General features: G+C 39.9%; 1 protein-coding gene and 1 long non-coding RNA gene across 2 annotated transcripts in view; both read left to right on the forward strand.

Annotated features, from left to right (window-relative positions):
- LOC102078817 (zinc finger protein 665) overlaps positions 1 to 17,299 on the forward strand; it is a 1,047,781-nt gene that overhangs the window by 8,083 nt on the left and 1,022,399 nt on the right. The gene's annotated exons all lie outside the window — the stretch shown is intronic.
- Positions 5,505 to 16,758, forward strand: LOC112846353 (uncharacterized). The gene is made up of 3 exons (XR_003219290.1): positions 5,505 to 5,549; positions 16,146 to 16,251; positions 16,708 to 16,758. It is a non-coding gene; the product is annotated as an uncharacterized LOC112846353 (long non-coding RNA).

Consider the following 17,299-nt stretch of genomic DNA (forward strand, 5'->3'; position numbering starts at 1 on the left):
AGCACCAGACCTAGAGGCATCATCGTGCAGTTCACCTCCCGAATCTACAGAGATGCTGTATGGAAAGCGGCCAAAACATCCCCCTACCTGCAGGACAATCATTTGAGGTTCGCTGAAGATCTGTCCAGGGAGGACAGAGAACGTCGTGACAAGCTGTGGCCGATGATTGACAAAGCCCGTAAGGAGGGTAAGCCGGCTTATTTCGTGGGAGGCCGAGGATTCATCAGTGGATCAGAAGTTTTCCCTCCTTCATAGAGATTCAGTATCCAACATGACATTTCTGTAAGCTTGTTTACATGGTGAATTTTATATTTTCACCCTCAGGTTAAAGTTTTATTTTGTGTTGAAGAGTGTGTTTATCTATAAAAAGCTATATTTAAAACATAGCAGGAAGTTAAATATTATATTTTTATAAGCTTAGTTACTCAGGGTTTTTACTGTTCTATTACCTAAATTGTGCAGCACCCGGTCCCCTTATTCTATAGATCTATTCTTAGCTGTAGAAGTTTAGAACTTACTTTTTCTCTTTCTTTTTTCTAATAACTTTGTCTTTTTCATTTGTTTCTCTTAATACCAGGGGGTTAAGACAAACCTGTAAACGCAAAGCTTTGTTTTTGTTTGCCAAACAATTTAAAACCGATTTTTGCTTTTTCCCAGAGAGTCATTCCACACCTGCTGATACGAATTTTTGGAAATCACAATGGGGTAATGACGTCTGGTTGTCCCATGGCTCTGAGCGTTCTGCTGGAGTTGCCACGCTTAAAAATTCTTTTTCTGGGGATGTGTTACACTCTGACTGTGACAGCTTAGGACACTACCTCTGCTCAATAATCAGACACAATAACAGTACTGTCATTGCAGTAAATATATATGGTTACAATAATAAAACTGAAAATGATAAATTACTTGACTCCTTAGAAGAAAGAATTACTTTCTGGCTCTCCAAATACCCAAATTCAGTCCTCTTAATTGGTGGAGACTTTAACATTGCTTTAGATAATACGGTTGATAGGTGGCCTCCAGGGCAGCAGTCTTCACACAGTGCAAACTTAAAAAATTTATGGGAAAATTTAATGTTGTGGATATTTGGAGAGAGAAATTTCCAGATGATAGACTCTTTACTTGGAGCAATAGGACAGGATCCAGGCAATCACGTATTGACTTTTGGCTTGTTTCTGACTGCATTGATAAAGATAATATTACCGTTAATATACTTGCCACCCCCCTCACTGATCATAGAGCAATTCACATTGACGTCCAAATGTTTACACTGGACAATGTACCTCATAAATTCTGTTATTGGAAGTTAAATAATTCTTTTCTAAAAGATAAAATGGTTAACATGCAGATTAATAAATTAATTGGTTATTATTGGAATAAAGCTAACAGAGAGAAGTCCTTTTGTACCAATTGGGAACTTTTTAAATTTGAAGCATGCAAATTCTTGAGAAGATATGGGAGTCAAATTACTAAATTGAGGAAAGCTGAAGAACAAGATGTGATAAGCAAAATTGCCTCTCATTACCAGAAGTCCCCAGAAGAAATTTCAGAGGAAGATAAATTAAGTTTACTAGAACTTCAAAATAAACTGGATGGTTTATATCGACGCAAGGCTGAAGGTGCTTTTATAAGATCCAGGAAGAGGTGGCTGGAGGAGGGCGAACAAAATTCTGCTTATTTTTTCAGGCTTGAAAAATACAGATCAAAAATGAACTCTATTCATCAACTAAATATTAATGGCATTGTCTCTGACAATCCTAGAGAAATTTCGCATTTCTGTGCCGAATTCTATGCTAAACTATACAATTCACAATATAATGAGGTTGTCTCAACGCAATTTTTCAATAATGTTAAAAACCTTAAATCTATTGTTGTGGAAGATAGAAGTTATTGTGACAGCCCTCTGACTGTGGAGGAAGTCTGTACTTCCATTTCTGCACTTAAGTCCAATAAATCTCCCGGCACAGATGGTTTGACTGCAGAGTTTTATAAATCATTTTCTGATCTCCTGGCTCCGTTTTTACTGCAGGTTTTTACAGAAAGTATAGACAATAACACCCTCCCTCCTACTCTTACTCAAGGTCTCATAACACTTATTCCAAAACCAAACAAAGACTTACCTTTTATTGATAATTGGAGACCCATCTGTCTGCTCAATAATGACTATAAGATTATGGCTTTAATACTTGCTAACAGAATTAAAGAGGTCTTGGACACAATTATCGATGAGACACAATCAGGCTTTATGAGAAACAGACACATTTCTAATAACATTAGACTGGTTTTGGATTTACTTGATTACTCTGATTTGGTACCTGACTATAGCTTCATTCTCTTCCTGGACTTTTATAAGGCTTTTGATACAATTGAACATCAATTTATTTTCCGCTCTTTGGAAAAATTTGGCTTTGGAGAATTTTTCTGTAAAGCTATCAAAACCTTATACACAAATGGCAATAGTTCTATTGAAATGATTAATGGCTCCACCCCGAGATTTGACCTGAAACGTGGTATTCGCCAAGGATGTCCTATTTCACCATATTTATTTTTACTCTGTACACAAATTCTTGCAACTAATATTTCAAACAGTGTTGTACAAGGAATCACCATAGCTGATAAGGAGCTCGTCATCAGCCAGTTAGCCGATGACACCACACTCTTCTTGAAGAATGCCAACCAAATCCCTCCAGCCCTTAGTGTGATTAGTGATTTCTCTGAGGCCTCTGGTTTATGCCTAAATCTAAAAAAGTGTGATTTACTACCAATTAAAGACTGCCCTGCAAATACTATCTGTAATATTTCTGTTAAACAGGAAGTCACATACTTGGGACTGTTAATATCCAAAGATCAAAAATCAAGATGCTCTTCAAACTTCACTCCAATTATACAGAAAACCCTAAAGAAGTTCAACCAGTGGCTGCAAAGGGACTTGTCGTTGAAAGGTAGAGTGTTGATTACTAAAGCTGAAGGGAAATCCCGATTAACATATGCTGCTCTGTCTTTACATCTGGATAAGAAAATTAGTAAAGACATTGACCGTATGCTCTTTAATTTTATATGGAGGAACCGTACGCATTATATTAGAAAAACTGTTGTGATGAATAAGTACGAATCAGGTGGGCTTAACGTCTTAGACTTTTCTACCTTGAATAACACTTTCAAAATTAATTGGGCTAAACATTTTCTTAAAAATCCTACCTCTATCTGGAACTTTATACCATATCATATTTTCTCTCATTTTGGTGGCTTTAATTTTATTTTAAATTGTAATTACAGTGTTGAGAAACTCCCTGTAAAACTTTCATCCTTCCATAAGCAAGTCCTCTTAGCGTGGACCCTCATTTATAAACACAACTTTTCACCTCACAAATACCTTATCTGGAACAACAGAGACATTTTATTTAAAAATAAATCACTTTTCCTGGAAACTTGGGTCCAAAATGGGATCCTATTGGTGGCTCAGCTGGTTAATAAAGAGGGACAACTACTTACTTACAACGATTTTATTGCACTCTATAATTTTCCTATCAGTGTTCAGGAATTCTCAATGGTGCTTGGTGCCATACCCTCAGGGACTTTAATGTTATATAAAAACGCTGATAGCTCAATATCTACCTCAGTCACTCTCCCTGATCCAGCTGAGTCACCAATAGGAAAAATCTGCTTTTCACAAGAACTTGGTAACAGCAATAAGAGAATACGTAGTTTATTCCAAGAAGATATCGTCTCTCTCCCGTATATAATATCTTACTGGAACCGATATGTTCCAGATATCAAGTGGAAGACAGTCTGGATGATCCCTCATAAATACTTGATTGTAAATAAGGTGAAGGAAGTCTCATTTAAAATTCTACATAAATGTTATCCAGCCAGCCACTACATGGTAAAATTTAAAAGAGACATAAATACTAATTGCACTTTCTGTGGGGATCATCCAGAAACTGTGACACATCTTTTTTGGTACTGCTCTTTTACACAGAGATTCTGGAAGGAATTCAGCAGGTTTGTTATTGTCCATATTTTAAGGGAGTTTTCTTTACGATGGGAAAATGTTTTATTCTGTTTTTTAAGTTCCCCAAGAAGAATGATAAATGCTTTTTTATAATTAATTTGTTAGTACTTTTAGCTAAATTTTTTATCCATAAATGTAAGTTTACTAATAAAACACCATATTTCTGTCATTATGTTAAGGATGTGGAAATGTACATTGAATCAATATCAGACTCCACCAACAAAAAGGCTCTCAAAACAATATATATCTGTGAATTTTTGCGTGTATTCATATAATTATTACTTTTTCCTTTTACCCCTGGTTTTGTATGTTCATGTTCTGTTCTTTTGTATACTTCATCTGTTTGTATGTTGTATACTCTTTGTTTGTTAAATAAAGTTCTGTTTAAAAAAAAAAACAAACAAAAAAAAACAAACCCTGGCCGTTTATCAATGCCCAAGTACGCGAGTACGTACTCGCCGAGAACGCACGGGAGTACGTACCCGCCGAGAACGCGAGCACGGACTCGTGGGATGTTTCTCAATTCTCAAGTACGCGAGCACGGACCTGTGATTTGTACAGTCGGAACACCTGCGTACGTGATGATGTCACAGGTCCGGAGTTTTTACTGCCGTCCCCTCCTAATTTAACTGTGAGTAACATGTTATGAAGCTTAACTTTAATCACAGCCAAACCGGTTTACTCAGGAACAAATAAAACACTGAAATGAACCAAACATTAACATTTAGAAGTGATCTAAGTGACTTATATATCATTTTTAACCTCAGTAGTGAAACCTCTATTAATAAAAATAGTGTACATGTACATACGTGTACATACCTTAATAAAAACAAGCAGGTGAGATGTTAGAACGCTTTTATTTCTATTCTAGTGGACACTCAATACTATAGACAGCTGCTGGGGTTTCTTTAACCTGAGTAGAGAGAAGTCCGCGAGCGGAGGGGGGGGGGGGCGATGTGCCGGGAGTCCGCTGTTGAGTTTTGGACGAAATGCATTCTGGGATATTTAGCTGTCCCAAGTCTACACCGATGCATGCTCGATAAAATGGGCGGATCGAGAACACATCCGGGACTTTTTCGCGTTCTCGGCTTGATGCGTACTTCGAATTGGAACAGTACTTGGTCTCCGACTGATGACGTTTCACGAGTACACGAGAACGCAAGTACGCACAAGTACGCATATTGATAAACGCCCAACACCTCACGTGGATAACTTGTGACGCTGAGTCACGTGACCGCACAGCCACAAATCACAGCAGAGCCGGGAAAAGGGGTGGAGAAAGTGTGTGTGTAGGAGAGGAGTCGAGCAGAGAGAGCTGCTTTTTCACGAAACGGGAGTAAAGTAGTGAACTTACAGGAACATATACCACTACCAACGTTTTGATCGATATCTGCATCGATCTGCACCCTTGTCTCCTGGATTGTAGCTGAGATCAGCGTGAACCACGTGGGTCTCTGCTCCCTGATCTGTTTCCTGTGTTTGGAAAGACTTCCAGCTTCATCGCGGAGTTTCTCTCGGTTTGTGGGCTCAACTAAAGGTAAGCACCGAGCTAACTTTAATGTGGGTTCAGTTTATGTTGAGTTTAGCTCTGTTGAGTATAATAGATTGCTTGGTATACACTGGAGTTAGACAGACTGTAGAGTTCGTGCAACATTATGAAATGACGGTTGCTAGGGGGAAAGAATACATATAGAAAAATAGTCTTTGAATATGAACAAAAGGATGGGCTGCAGGGCAGGAGAACAGCCAACCCCCACCCTCAGGACAGGAAGCCACAGGTACAAGCCTGGGGGACAGACAACGTGTCTTTCGCGCGTTGCATGCCGCAAGCATTTGCAGCACCGAAAAACGTTCATTCTCCGGTTCCAATGAATTCTTGCTTTTTCTTTGCTCCCCAAAAAAGGTATGTACAAAACGAAGGAGAAAAATGCCGGTCCGTACAAAGACAGACTTGATGAAAAGTCAAAGACAAGATACGAGGAAAAAATCAGAGGGAATGAAAGGTTTGGACAAAAGACGTTAGCGTGCTGCCCAACTTTCACCACGCTCATATTTATAATTATACGGTTCTTGGAGTGAGTGCATACACTCATGAAGTTTAGTAACTTCAGGTCACTGCAACAAGCCCAGGTACAGTTTACCGACGGATGGGCACAGGACCTTGAAATGCACCGTATAGAACGAAAGACCATCGTACATAAGTTTACCAGTCTCACAAATCATCTTCATAAATACACATTTGTTAACTGTTTATTTATAGGACCGTTGAGCTCAACGGTAATTAATTAGTAGTGGAAATAATTTCTGGTAGGCATTACAGAAATGTTTCAGTGACAATAATATTGTATGCTGTAATCGTACTGGCCAATTAGTGATACAAAAAAACTGTTTTATCCTGTGAATAAAAGTATATGTTTTTGTCAATGTACCGTGGTAATAACAGAAGCGAAACGCAATATTCTGTCAGGACAATTCACTTTTTATGCACAATAAACAAAGGAGCATAACCTACATCACCAATTATGTTATGAAATGCTTGGAGCAGACTAACATGTGAGCTGCAGTGTTCTGGGATGTTATATTTGGTCTTTGAATGGCTGCAATCCAGGCTATCTGTCGCCTCTTTGTTACTTCGGAAACATGGCTCGAACAATTTCTCTTCAACGACGTAATCCGAAAACAACCAATCTCTTTACCCGTCAGCTTCCCGTGGCTGTCATGCGATCGGCTATTGCAGTTAATAATACAACAGCTTATTGCCATTTTTTGTGTTTCTTTGAATGGCTGTGTAACTGATTTCAATTGAAAGCCTGCGTGCGCTAGTACCTCTTGCCACGAGTTCCCAGAACTCTTTGCGGTTTTACCACGGAATGATGTCACATTTTCACAGAGAGAGAGAGAGAGCAGTGGAAGCCCACTGAGCAGGGGTGCCAAAGGGCTACCCCCGCGTGTGAGGAATGCTCCTCAGATCAGCCTTTAGAATAGGAGTTCATAGGATGATGTCCAGATGCATCTGTATTTTATTTACTCCCAGCCAGGGGCGATTCTAGGATCAGAGCTTTGGGGGTGTTGTCAGTCCCTGCATCCTTAAATGTTGTTGCCGCAAAAGAAGAATGGATTGGAATAAAAAAAAATACATATCCTAACCTTAATTACTGGGGAAGAATAATGAATGATGCTCATAGTGAGTAAAAAGTAAACTGAGTGCATTTTTTGGACAGAGATTCACTTTTAATGTGTATAATGTATAATACAGAAACATTAAAAAACACTCCCAAAACAGAATAAATTATTACAAAATATGAATAAAAACTATAAACTATAAATAGAGGCAACTTTGCCCGTCGTAGTATGTATACAATGTATGAAAAAATCTTGCAGATACTAATTTTACTAATTTAATAATAATAATTTTGTGTTGTAAGATTTATGAGTTTCATGCTTTCATAGTGGTACTTAGGAGAGCTTGACATTTTTATCAGGTGGTACTAGAGATGGACCGATCCGATATTAGGTATCGGTATCGGTCCGATACTGACTTAAATTGCTGGATCGGATATCGGTGAGAAATAAAAAATGTAATCCGATCCATTAAATATCAAAAAAGCACCTCACAAAACTTGCGACACGGCGTAACTCGGCTCATAACCGTAGCACGTCGGAGCAGTGTGCTCACGTGATAGAGCGGCTGTGTGTATTTGTAGCCTTGCTAGCAATCCAGCATTTCAACTCCGAGGAAGTTATCCCAGAGAGAAGTAAAGCAAGTGTGTAAGTTCATCTCTGAATGTTTGTAAAGCGTACCTACGTTAAGCTTAACAACCGATATATGGAGCGTCTGCCTCTTCTCTCTCCCTCTCCTGCCGCTACTTCATGAAACTGCTTAATGATCAGCTGATCGGCTTTTCTGTCGCGAGTCCGTCTCTCTTCTTTGTTTTTGGCCCACTTTGCACCAGAAAGAGGAAACCAGCGGCTGAACAACAGCAGCACGTTTAACCTTGATAAGCTGTCGTTAGAATTTATTTAATATTACTTTCTAGACCAGGATCCTTTTCTACGTAGCTGACGGCTGGTAACTGTGCAGGGGCGGATCTAGCAAAGTTTAGCCAGGGGGGCCGATAGGGCATGAACAGGGAAAAGGGGGCACAAAGACATACTTTTCTTTCTTATTCTCATTTAAAATGTCTAGCTTTTAATAAATAATTATCTGAATCTTACACCCAAAGTTTTAATCTGATGTAAAATGTATAGAAGTCAATTACTGTATATAGTAACTGTTAAGTCTAATATACCCTAGTAAGCTATAGTACTTTTTCCTTTGGGAAGATACCATCTGTGCAGTCTCCAATTCTGTAGAAGAAAGATGTTGAATCTATTTAATTATTCTTGAAAAATAATTTATTTCTGTGCATTTTTTTTCACACTGCATCAAATTAAAGTTGATTACGTCGATTAAGCATCATGAGGTGGAGGTGGGGGCGGTTCCCTTTTTTTTTTTTTTGCTGGGAGTTTGCAACCCTATTAGTTAGGTTGCTTAATATTTCTGCTGAGTACTCTTTAAAATACCAGAATAGGAAGGATGGAGTAGGTTTAAGTTTATTAGATTGATCAGTGTTGCTGAACTATGAAATATTTTGGGTGCAGTGTATTTTTTACATACAGGTATAACAGAATAGCTTTAGTGTTGTTGTTTATTTAAACTTGAGTATGAACTTATACAAAATGCAGCAAGATATTAAAAAAACAGTTTTATTGATTAAAAAACACACTATATCGGATTAATATCGGTATCGGCAGATATCCAAATTTATGATATCGGTATCGGTATCGGACATAAAAAAGTGGTATCGTGCCATCTCTAGGTGGTACACACTGTAAAAAGTTTGAGAAACACTGATAAGTGTATGTGTGCTTTTGTAAAACATTTAAAGCTGCAGTACATAATCTTTGAAACAAGCTTACAACATTTTTAGAATATAAACAGAGCGCTCGGCTTCTCTTTACAGCTCCTCACTCCACCGGGGCACCGTTTGCGGCTGCACCGTTGTGGCTGAATAATATAAAATATATCATTAATTTTAATCTCCCTAATCAATGATAATGTTATATTGGAATGTTGTTAAAGAGGGTCAAAAATGTTTCAACCCAGTTTGTTTTGCAGATTCTGTATAGCAGCTTTAATATCTGGTTGTTAAGTGATGATGTGACAAATCCTACTTCCGGGCCTAAAGTAAGAATAAGAATAAGAACAACTTTATTTATCCCGAGGGAAATTCTTTTGTCATGTACATGCTCAAAGCAGCAGGAGAGACAGAGGAACAGATGAATAAGATAAGTAGTCTGCGTTTAATATCGCTTTTGTGTTGTTAACATGGTTAATGTTTTGTATTTTCTTCTATTTAATCTCAAAAAGCTCCTAAAACAGTCAGTGATCACTGTTGATCCCTCGGCTTTTATTACCGCTAATCATTTATTAAAGCTCAGTTTTTAAAACCTTAGGATGTAACTACAGCCCAGCTCATGCAGCAGTATATGAATGACTAACCTCGTATTGTGGATGGATTATCTCAGTTGTTCTCCTGGCTGAAGTTTAGTCCTTTTACAGCATCCTGCCATGCGATTACATTTGTTCCTGACCACCGAGAACACTCACGTTAACTTTTATCGAGTGGAAAAAAAGTTAGCTTGTTTATATTATGCTAACATAGCTGTGTCGCTAGCGGTCATGTAGCACATCATTATATACCAGCTAGCCAAACTTCAGTAACTCTACAAACGTCACTGCTGTTTAGTTTTCTGTCTTCATTTATGTTGGAAGTGATAACAGAGCTGTACGTTTGAATTTGTTTCCAAAACCCCGCAGTCAGGACATGCTATATTGTATTTAGATAGAAGCCAGCGAGCTAACTTCGTGCTAACTTCTAACTACGTTAAATGTCATAAATTCTGTTTTCATAGAAGCCTGGATGTTAAACTCAATTGTTACACCTGGTAGAGCAGAACGCTGATCATTTTATTAAAGACTTTAGACAGTTTTTCAACTCTCAGTAATGCCATAGTGATCGTTTGACATATGGACCTGCAGCGGAGTTTAAGCCCAGACACGGCTAGTGACGTCAGACTTTACGACCAGATAGGGAGAACACAACTTCCAGATTGTATGAGTAAAATCAGGTTTTTTCTCTTTGTCAGGTTAACAGTTTCTGTTTTGCCTGTCAGTTGTCTGTTTTCTTACCTGGTTCTTCCTGACATTGTACTTTCTCCTCACATTCCCCTCTTTCCTCTCTCCCTCTTTGGACTGACAATCATACACAAATAGATTGTATTCAATTAGACAAAAATTTACATATGAAAAAAAATCTATTAAGATCACTAACAAAAAGTCCTCTCTCAGTATACGTCGCAAACAGGACAGTGGTAACAACAGTAGGCTACGGACAATCTTAAGTTTTAGATTTTAAATAGGCTATATAAATTTCAATGGGAGCAACAGGACGGTCAGATGTGGCTGATTTTACTAGAGAGTAGGACGGATTGTAGAGTAGCAAACATCGTCAGAAAAGACGTGATGTGATGTTTTTCTGCTAAAAAGAAACATGGTCTGAGTCCTACCTAACTATATAAAGAGTAACTGAGGGTTAAATGCAGCTAACATGTCCTGTTTTAAGCCAGACACTCACACCTCCGCTCTGCTGCTTCTCAGCCGCCATCGCTCTGGCTGAAGCACCCCAAAAATGGGCCAATATCGTGCCTGCTGCCAGCGCAAATGAAGACGTCTGATTTTGGAAGTAAAAGTCTCCACCTGATTGCTACCATCAAAAAGAATCATACTTCAACAGCTCCTGGATGAGGTCTTCTGCTGCTCTCCTCGGTATCTGTTCACAGTTTATTGTGAAGATGTTGAGAGAAGAGTGAGGCTGCGTCCACACTAGCCTGGATAGATTGGAAAACGGCGTTCTCTTCTGAAAACATTCCGTGTCTACACTAGCATTTTCAGTCGTTTTCACAGCGTTGCACGTCCAGATTGAAACGGCCGAAAACGCTTACGTGCCAGTACTGCGCATGCGTGAAACGCAAGAAGATTCGACCTGCCTCATTTCTGTCTGCTGCTTATTTACTTTCTAGTGTTCTGACAAACCATCATACTTTGGCAAAATGTCTTATTGTAAGTAGTTTATGTACATTTCTGCTGTCGAGTAATTCCAGCACAAATTTTATGACACTTTGCCACTTACCGTATTTTCACGACCATAAGGCGCACCGTACTAAAAAGGCGCAGTCTCAGTTATGTGTGCGGTTACTGTATTTAACACACACATAAGGCGCACCTCATTATAGGGGGCATACAAGTATGCGTATTTAAAAATAAAGCGGGAGCAAAACTGAGTTTGGTACTCACATTTTTACTACCGGTAATCTTCATCATCAACACACAAGCATACACGTGTGCGTATTTAAAAATAAAAACAGAAGCAAAACCGAGTTTGGTACTCAGATTTTTATTACCGGTAATTGTCATCAATCAAACCCATCGAGCTCGAACAACAGTCCCAGCAGACATGTTAGCCCAAGCATCTACAATCCATTCGCAAATTGTGGCGTAACTCGCCCGGCGCTGCCTTCCACTCCTGGTGAAACTGTGGTCTCCATCGGTCATCCATTGCTCCCACCCCGCTAGCAGCCTTACTTTGAACGGGCGGTTCACACTGATGTCCAGCGGTTGGAGTTCCTTTGTCAGGCCTCCCGGAATGACAGCAAGCTTTGTTTTCATTTGTTTCACTTGTTTTTTCACATCGGCTGTGAGATGGGCACGCATAGAGTCACAGATTAAGAGCGATGGTGATGCGTGGAAAAAACCACCTGGTCTCCTTACATACACCTCCCTCAGCCACTCTTTCATCATTTCCTCATCCATCCAGCCCTTTTCATTTGCCTTAATGATGATTCCTGTTGGAAACTTCTCTTTAGGCAAAGTCTTTCGCTTAGAAATCACCATAGGCGGCAGTTTCTGTCCATTAGCATGGCAGCCAAGCACAACAGTAAAAGAAGACTTTTCGTACCCCGTTGTGCGTATCGCTACCGTGCTGGTCCACTTCTTCTCCACAGTGTGGCTCACCGGGATGTCGAAAGTTAGCGGCACCTTGTCCATGTTTGTGATGTGGCTGGGCTGGATGTTTTTGTCGCCGATGTGTTTGCTGCAGTAGGAGCGGAAGATGGCCAGCTTTTCATTATAATCCGCTGGAAGTTGCTGCGCTACCGTAGTCCTGGTCCAGATGGAAAAATGGCACTGTTTCATAAAACGAAAGCACCAAGACGGGCCTCCTTGGAAATGTTCAATTTTCATTTCGTCTGCTAGTGAAACTGCTTTTAGCCGAATGGTGACCGTCGAAACGCTTCTCCCACTCATTCTTTGCTCGATGATCCACCGCTCGAGTCTTTCCTCCAACTCGGGCCACCTCACCTTATGTCCGCGGAAACTCAGCTGCGTTTTCTTGACCTGCCGGAGCTTGTTTTCTAGCTTCCTCCACTTGCGAAACATCGATTCATTAATCTTAAATTCTTTCGCGGCTGCTCGATTTCCATGTTCCTCCGCGTAGCTGATGGCCTTCAGTTTAAACTGTGCTTCGTAAGCGTGTCTCTTTGCCATTTTCAGGGTTGTTAAAACAACAATGTTCTGCATAACGCACATACCTGTTCTTTTATACAGGTATGTGCGATCGTACAGGGAGTGCAGAATTATTAGGCAAATGAGTATTTTGTCCACATCATCCTCTTCATGCATGTTGTCTTACTCCAAGCTGTATAGGCTCGAAAGCCTACTACCAATTAAGCATATTAGGTGATGTGCATCTCTGTAATGAGAAGGGGTGTGGTCTAATGACATCAACACCCTATATCAGGTGTGCATAATTATTAGGCAACTTCCTTTCCTTTGGCAAAATGGGTCAAAAGAAGGACTTGACAGGCTCAGAAAAGTCAAAAATAGTGAGATATCTTGCAGAGGGATGCAGCAGTCTTAAAATTGCAAAGCTTCTGAAGCGTGATCATCGAACAATCAAGCGTTTCATTCAAAATAGTCAACAGGGTCGCAAGAAGCGTGTGGAAAAACCAAGGCGCAAAATAACTGCCCATGAACTGAGAAAAGTCAAGCGTGCAGCTGCCAAGATGCCACTTGCCACCAGTTTGGCCATATTTCAGAGCTGCAACATCACTGGAGTGCCCAAAAGCACAAGGTGTGCAATACTCAGAGACATGGCCAAGGTAAGAAAGGCTGAAAGACGACCACCACTGAACAAGACACACAAGCTGAAATGTCAAGACTGGGCCAAGAAATATCTCAAGACTGATTTTTCTAAGGTTTTATGGACTGATGAAATGAGAGTGAGTCTTGATGGGCCAGATGGATGGGCCCGTGGCTGGATTGGTAAAGGGCAGAGAGCTCCAGTCCGACTCAGACGCCAGCAAGGTGGAGGTGGAGTACTGGTTTGGGCTGGTATCATCAAAGATGAGCTTGTGGGGCCTTTTCGGGTTGAGGATGGAGTCAAGCTCAACTCCCAGTCCTACTGCCAGTTTCTGGAAGACACCTTCTTCAAGCAGTGGTACAGGAAGAAGTCTGCATCCTTCAAGAAAAACATGATTTTCATGCAGGACAATGCTCCATCACACGCGTCCAAGTACTCCACAGCGTGGCTGGCAAGAAAAGGTATAAAAGAAGAAAAACTAATGACATGGCCTCCTTGTTCACCTGATCTGAACCCCATTGAGAACCTGTGGTCCATCATCAAATGTGAGATTTACAAGGAGGGAAAACAGTACACCTCTCTGAACAGTGTCTGGGAGGCTGTGGTTGCTGCTGCACGCAATGTTGATGGTGAACAGATCAAAACACTGACAGAATCCATGGATGGCAGGCTTTTGAGTGTCCTTGCAAAGAAAGGTGGCTATATTGGTCGCTGATTTGTCTTTGTTTTGTTTTGTTTTTGGATGTCAGAAATGTATATTTGTGAATGTGGACATGTTATATTGGTTTCACTGGTAAAAATAAATAATTGAAATGGGTATATATTTGGTTTTTGTTAAGTTGCCTAATAATTATGCACAGTAATAGTCACCTGCACACACAGATATCCCCCTAAAATAGCTAAAACTAAAAACAAACTAAAAACTACTTCCAAGAACATTCAGCTTTGATATTAATGAGTTTTTTGGGTTAATTGAGAACATGGTTGTTCTTCAATAATAAAATTATTCCTCAAAAATACAACTTGCCTAATAATTCTGCACTCCCTGTATATACCGGTACAGTCAATGCCCACACTTCATCCTTTAGCGTTCTCATGGTGTTCTCTACTACGTCCTCATTACAACACACAGGGCACACTGCACTATAGGGCGCGCCATACTTTTTGAAGACAATCTAAGACTTTTAAGTGCACCGTATGGTCATGAAAATACGGTAACTTTGCCCATCAGAGTATGCTTGTAGCTCAGGGGTGGGTAATCCCAGTCCACAAGGGCCGGTGTCCCTTTAGATCTCACCTTGGGTCAACACACCTGAATCACATGATTTGTTCGTTACCAGGCCTCTGGAGAACTTCAGGACATGTTCAGGAGCTAATTTAGCCATTTATATCAGCTGTGTTGGTTCGAGGACACATCTAAAACCTGCAGGGACACCGGCCCTCGTGGACTGGGATTGCCTACCCCTGTTGTAGCTCATATTCAAAAAGCCAGGACAGTTTGCCACTTAATTTTACCCGTTAAAGTATGCTTGTGGGTAACATTCACAAAGGTATCATGGTTTGGCACTTAATTTTACCCATCAGAGTATGTTTCTAGCTGTTATTGACAAAGGTAGGATGGTTCGCCACTGAATTTTAGCTGTTAAAGTATGCTTCTAGCTCAGATTAACAAAGGTAGGATGGTTTTGCGCATGTGCAGAAACAACAGGTAGGATGGTATGTTAGGTAGGATGGATTCCCAGAACAGAGGCTCTTTGAAACGTGGCAGCAAAATGTTGAGAAAAAGCACAGTTTTTTAAATGGACTAACAATGAGGTGGACTTGTTGCTGTGAGTAACACAAAAGTAAAAAGTTGCAAAAGTGATTGAGAGTTCAGTGTGAACTTCGCTGACCTAAAGAACTTAAACATAAACCATAAACATCAAAAATGAACTAGAACTCAAAACACTGGTTCAAAAGACCCAGAACGCGACAAATACATAAATAACTGAGCTGCTGAAGCAGGTATATAGTGCTGAATTAACTCAAAACAATTCAGATTAGCCTTGACCATCTTATCAATCTTCCTTACATGCTTGTCTAGTTTAAGACGTAAATCAAAAATTATTCCTAAAAACTTAAAATCTTTGGCCTTCTTTGTTCCTTAACTGGATTTTAAACTCACCATTTATCTGATCAGGAACAAGAAACTAAGAATCTTTTAGTCTCACTCATTTAAACCCTCTGCTGCATTCTGTTCACCCCTGCTATCATTCAATCATCTTTCCTAATATAATATTAGTCCACTAGTTCATATATCGTTTCTCATCTTACTAAGTGAGCCGAACAAGATGATAAAATCAGAAACACAGGCTTAAAATACCATCTGGTATTCATGAGCATCATTGCATGTGTGTGTATGTGTTAGTAGGATTAAAACACTCTGTGCTTATGTATGTCGTTTTAATTACTTTCCCCTTTTTCTGAAACAAATCTCTGTGTACTACACCTTCTTGTTTCAGAAACATCTAAAGAAGAAAGTCTCTATTGTAGTCAGGCACAGCTAAATTCTGTTTGTGAGTTAACCTAGCCAACCACACTGTGTTCCCATTCTAGGGGAGCTAGGATGGTAATTAGGTACTTGAAATGTTGTAGGCGGCTGAGTTTATACTGACTCCGTCTTTGTGGATCTATGGAAGTCCATATATACAGGGTAAAGGCGGTGATAGGGGGGTGAGGGGTTCTTCCCTTTCAAGTTCTTGTAGGCAACTGATGACTTTCTTTTTGTAGTTGCTTCTGGGGTTTCACCTTGAATCTTCATAGGTATTGTTGTCACTGAGGAGTTTAGTCATGTTTATTTGCTCTGCTTCTTTTGGTCAGGAATAAAATACACTTATATACTTTTTGTGTCCCAGCTGAGTAACAGGAGGAGAAGAGTCTGGTGGTGCAGCAGAGGAACAATTTCAGCCATTTGGACTAGGCTCAGCCACTACAGAGGAAACGATGACTTCAACACAGAAGGTGAGAAAAACATCACAGTTACACTGTTATTGAAACTGTGTGTACAGCTGGTTGGTTTTTAAAAACCCATTAACAGCAGCTTTATCTTTTCCATCCTGGGCTCCTCCATATATACAGAATCTACATTCACAACCAAAAACCACAGAAGTTACAAGAAAATACAAAGATCATATTTTCTCTACACACATTGAAACAACAATATCATCAGTTGAAATCACAATTTTTTCTGAAATAAAAGAGTTTCTCTACTGATCAATATTTCTTCAATAATGTCATTTTCATTACAACTCTCATTGTAGCACATCATTGTAATGTGATGCTATCACCAGAATGTGGTGGTAACAAACCTACAATGTGTTTTTGTTGACATGTTTGATTTCACCAATGGAGGAAGTTTCAGTTTCTTCCACGACTGCATTTCACTCACTGCCTCTGTTTGTATCTCTGTCACTGCAGGACCAACATGGAGCGAGTAGTCAGCGCTCTCAGGAGGCCGACAAACCTCACAGAAGAAAGCGAGAGAGAACCTACAGCTGTGATGAGTGTGGGAAGGATTTTACCCAGGCCGGACACTTAAAAACACACCAACTCATCCACAGTGGAGTTAAACCTTACAGCTGTGACTTGTGTGGAAAGTCTTTTAACCGGGCTGAAAGCTTAAAAACACACAAAGTCACCCACAGTGGAGTTAAAGCTTACAGCTGTGAGTTGTGTGGAAAGTCTTTTACCCTGGCTCATAACCTAAAAACACACCAACGCATCCACGGTGGATTTAAACCTTATAGTTGTGATTTGTGTGGAAATTCTTTTACCCTGGCTGGAGACTTAAAAAAACACAAACGCATCCACAGTGGAGTTAAAGAGTACAGATGTGACTTGTGTGGAAAGTCTTTTACCCTGGCTGGAAACCTAAAAACACACCAACGCATCCACAGTGGAGTTAAAGAATACACCTGTGACCTGTGTGGAAAGTCGTTTACCCTGGCTGGAGACTTAAAAAGACACCAAGTCATCCACAGTGGAGTTAAAGAATACACCTGTGACCTGT

The sequence above is a fragment of the Oreochromis niloticus genome, linkage group LG3 (genome assembly GCF_001858045.2).
Source record: "Oreochromis niloticus isolate F11D_XX linkage group LG3, O_niloticus_UMD_NMBU, whole genome shotgun sequence".
NCBI lineage: Eukaryota > Metazoa > Chordata > Actinopteri > Cichliformes > Cichlidae > Oreochromis > Oreochromis niloticus.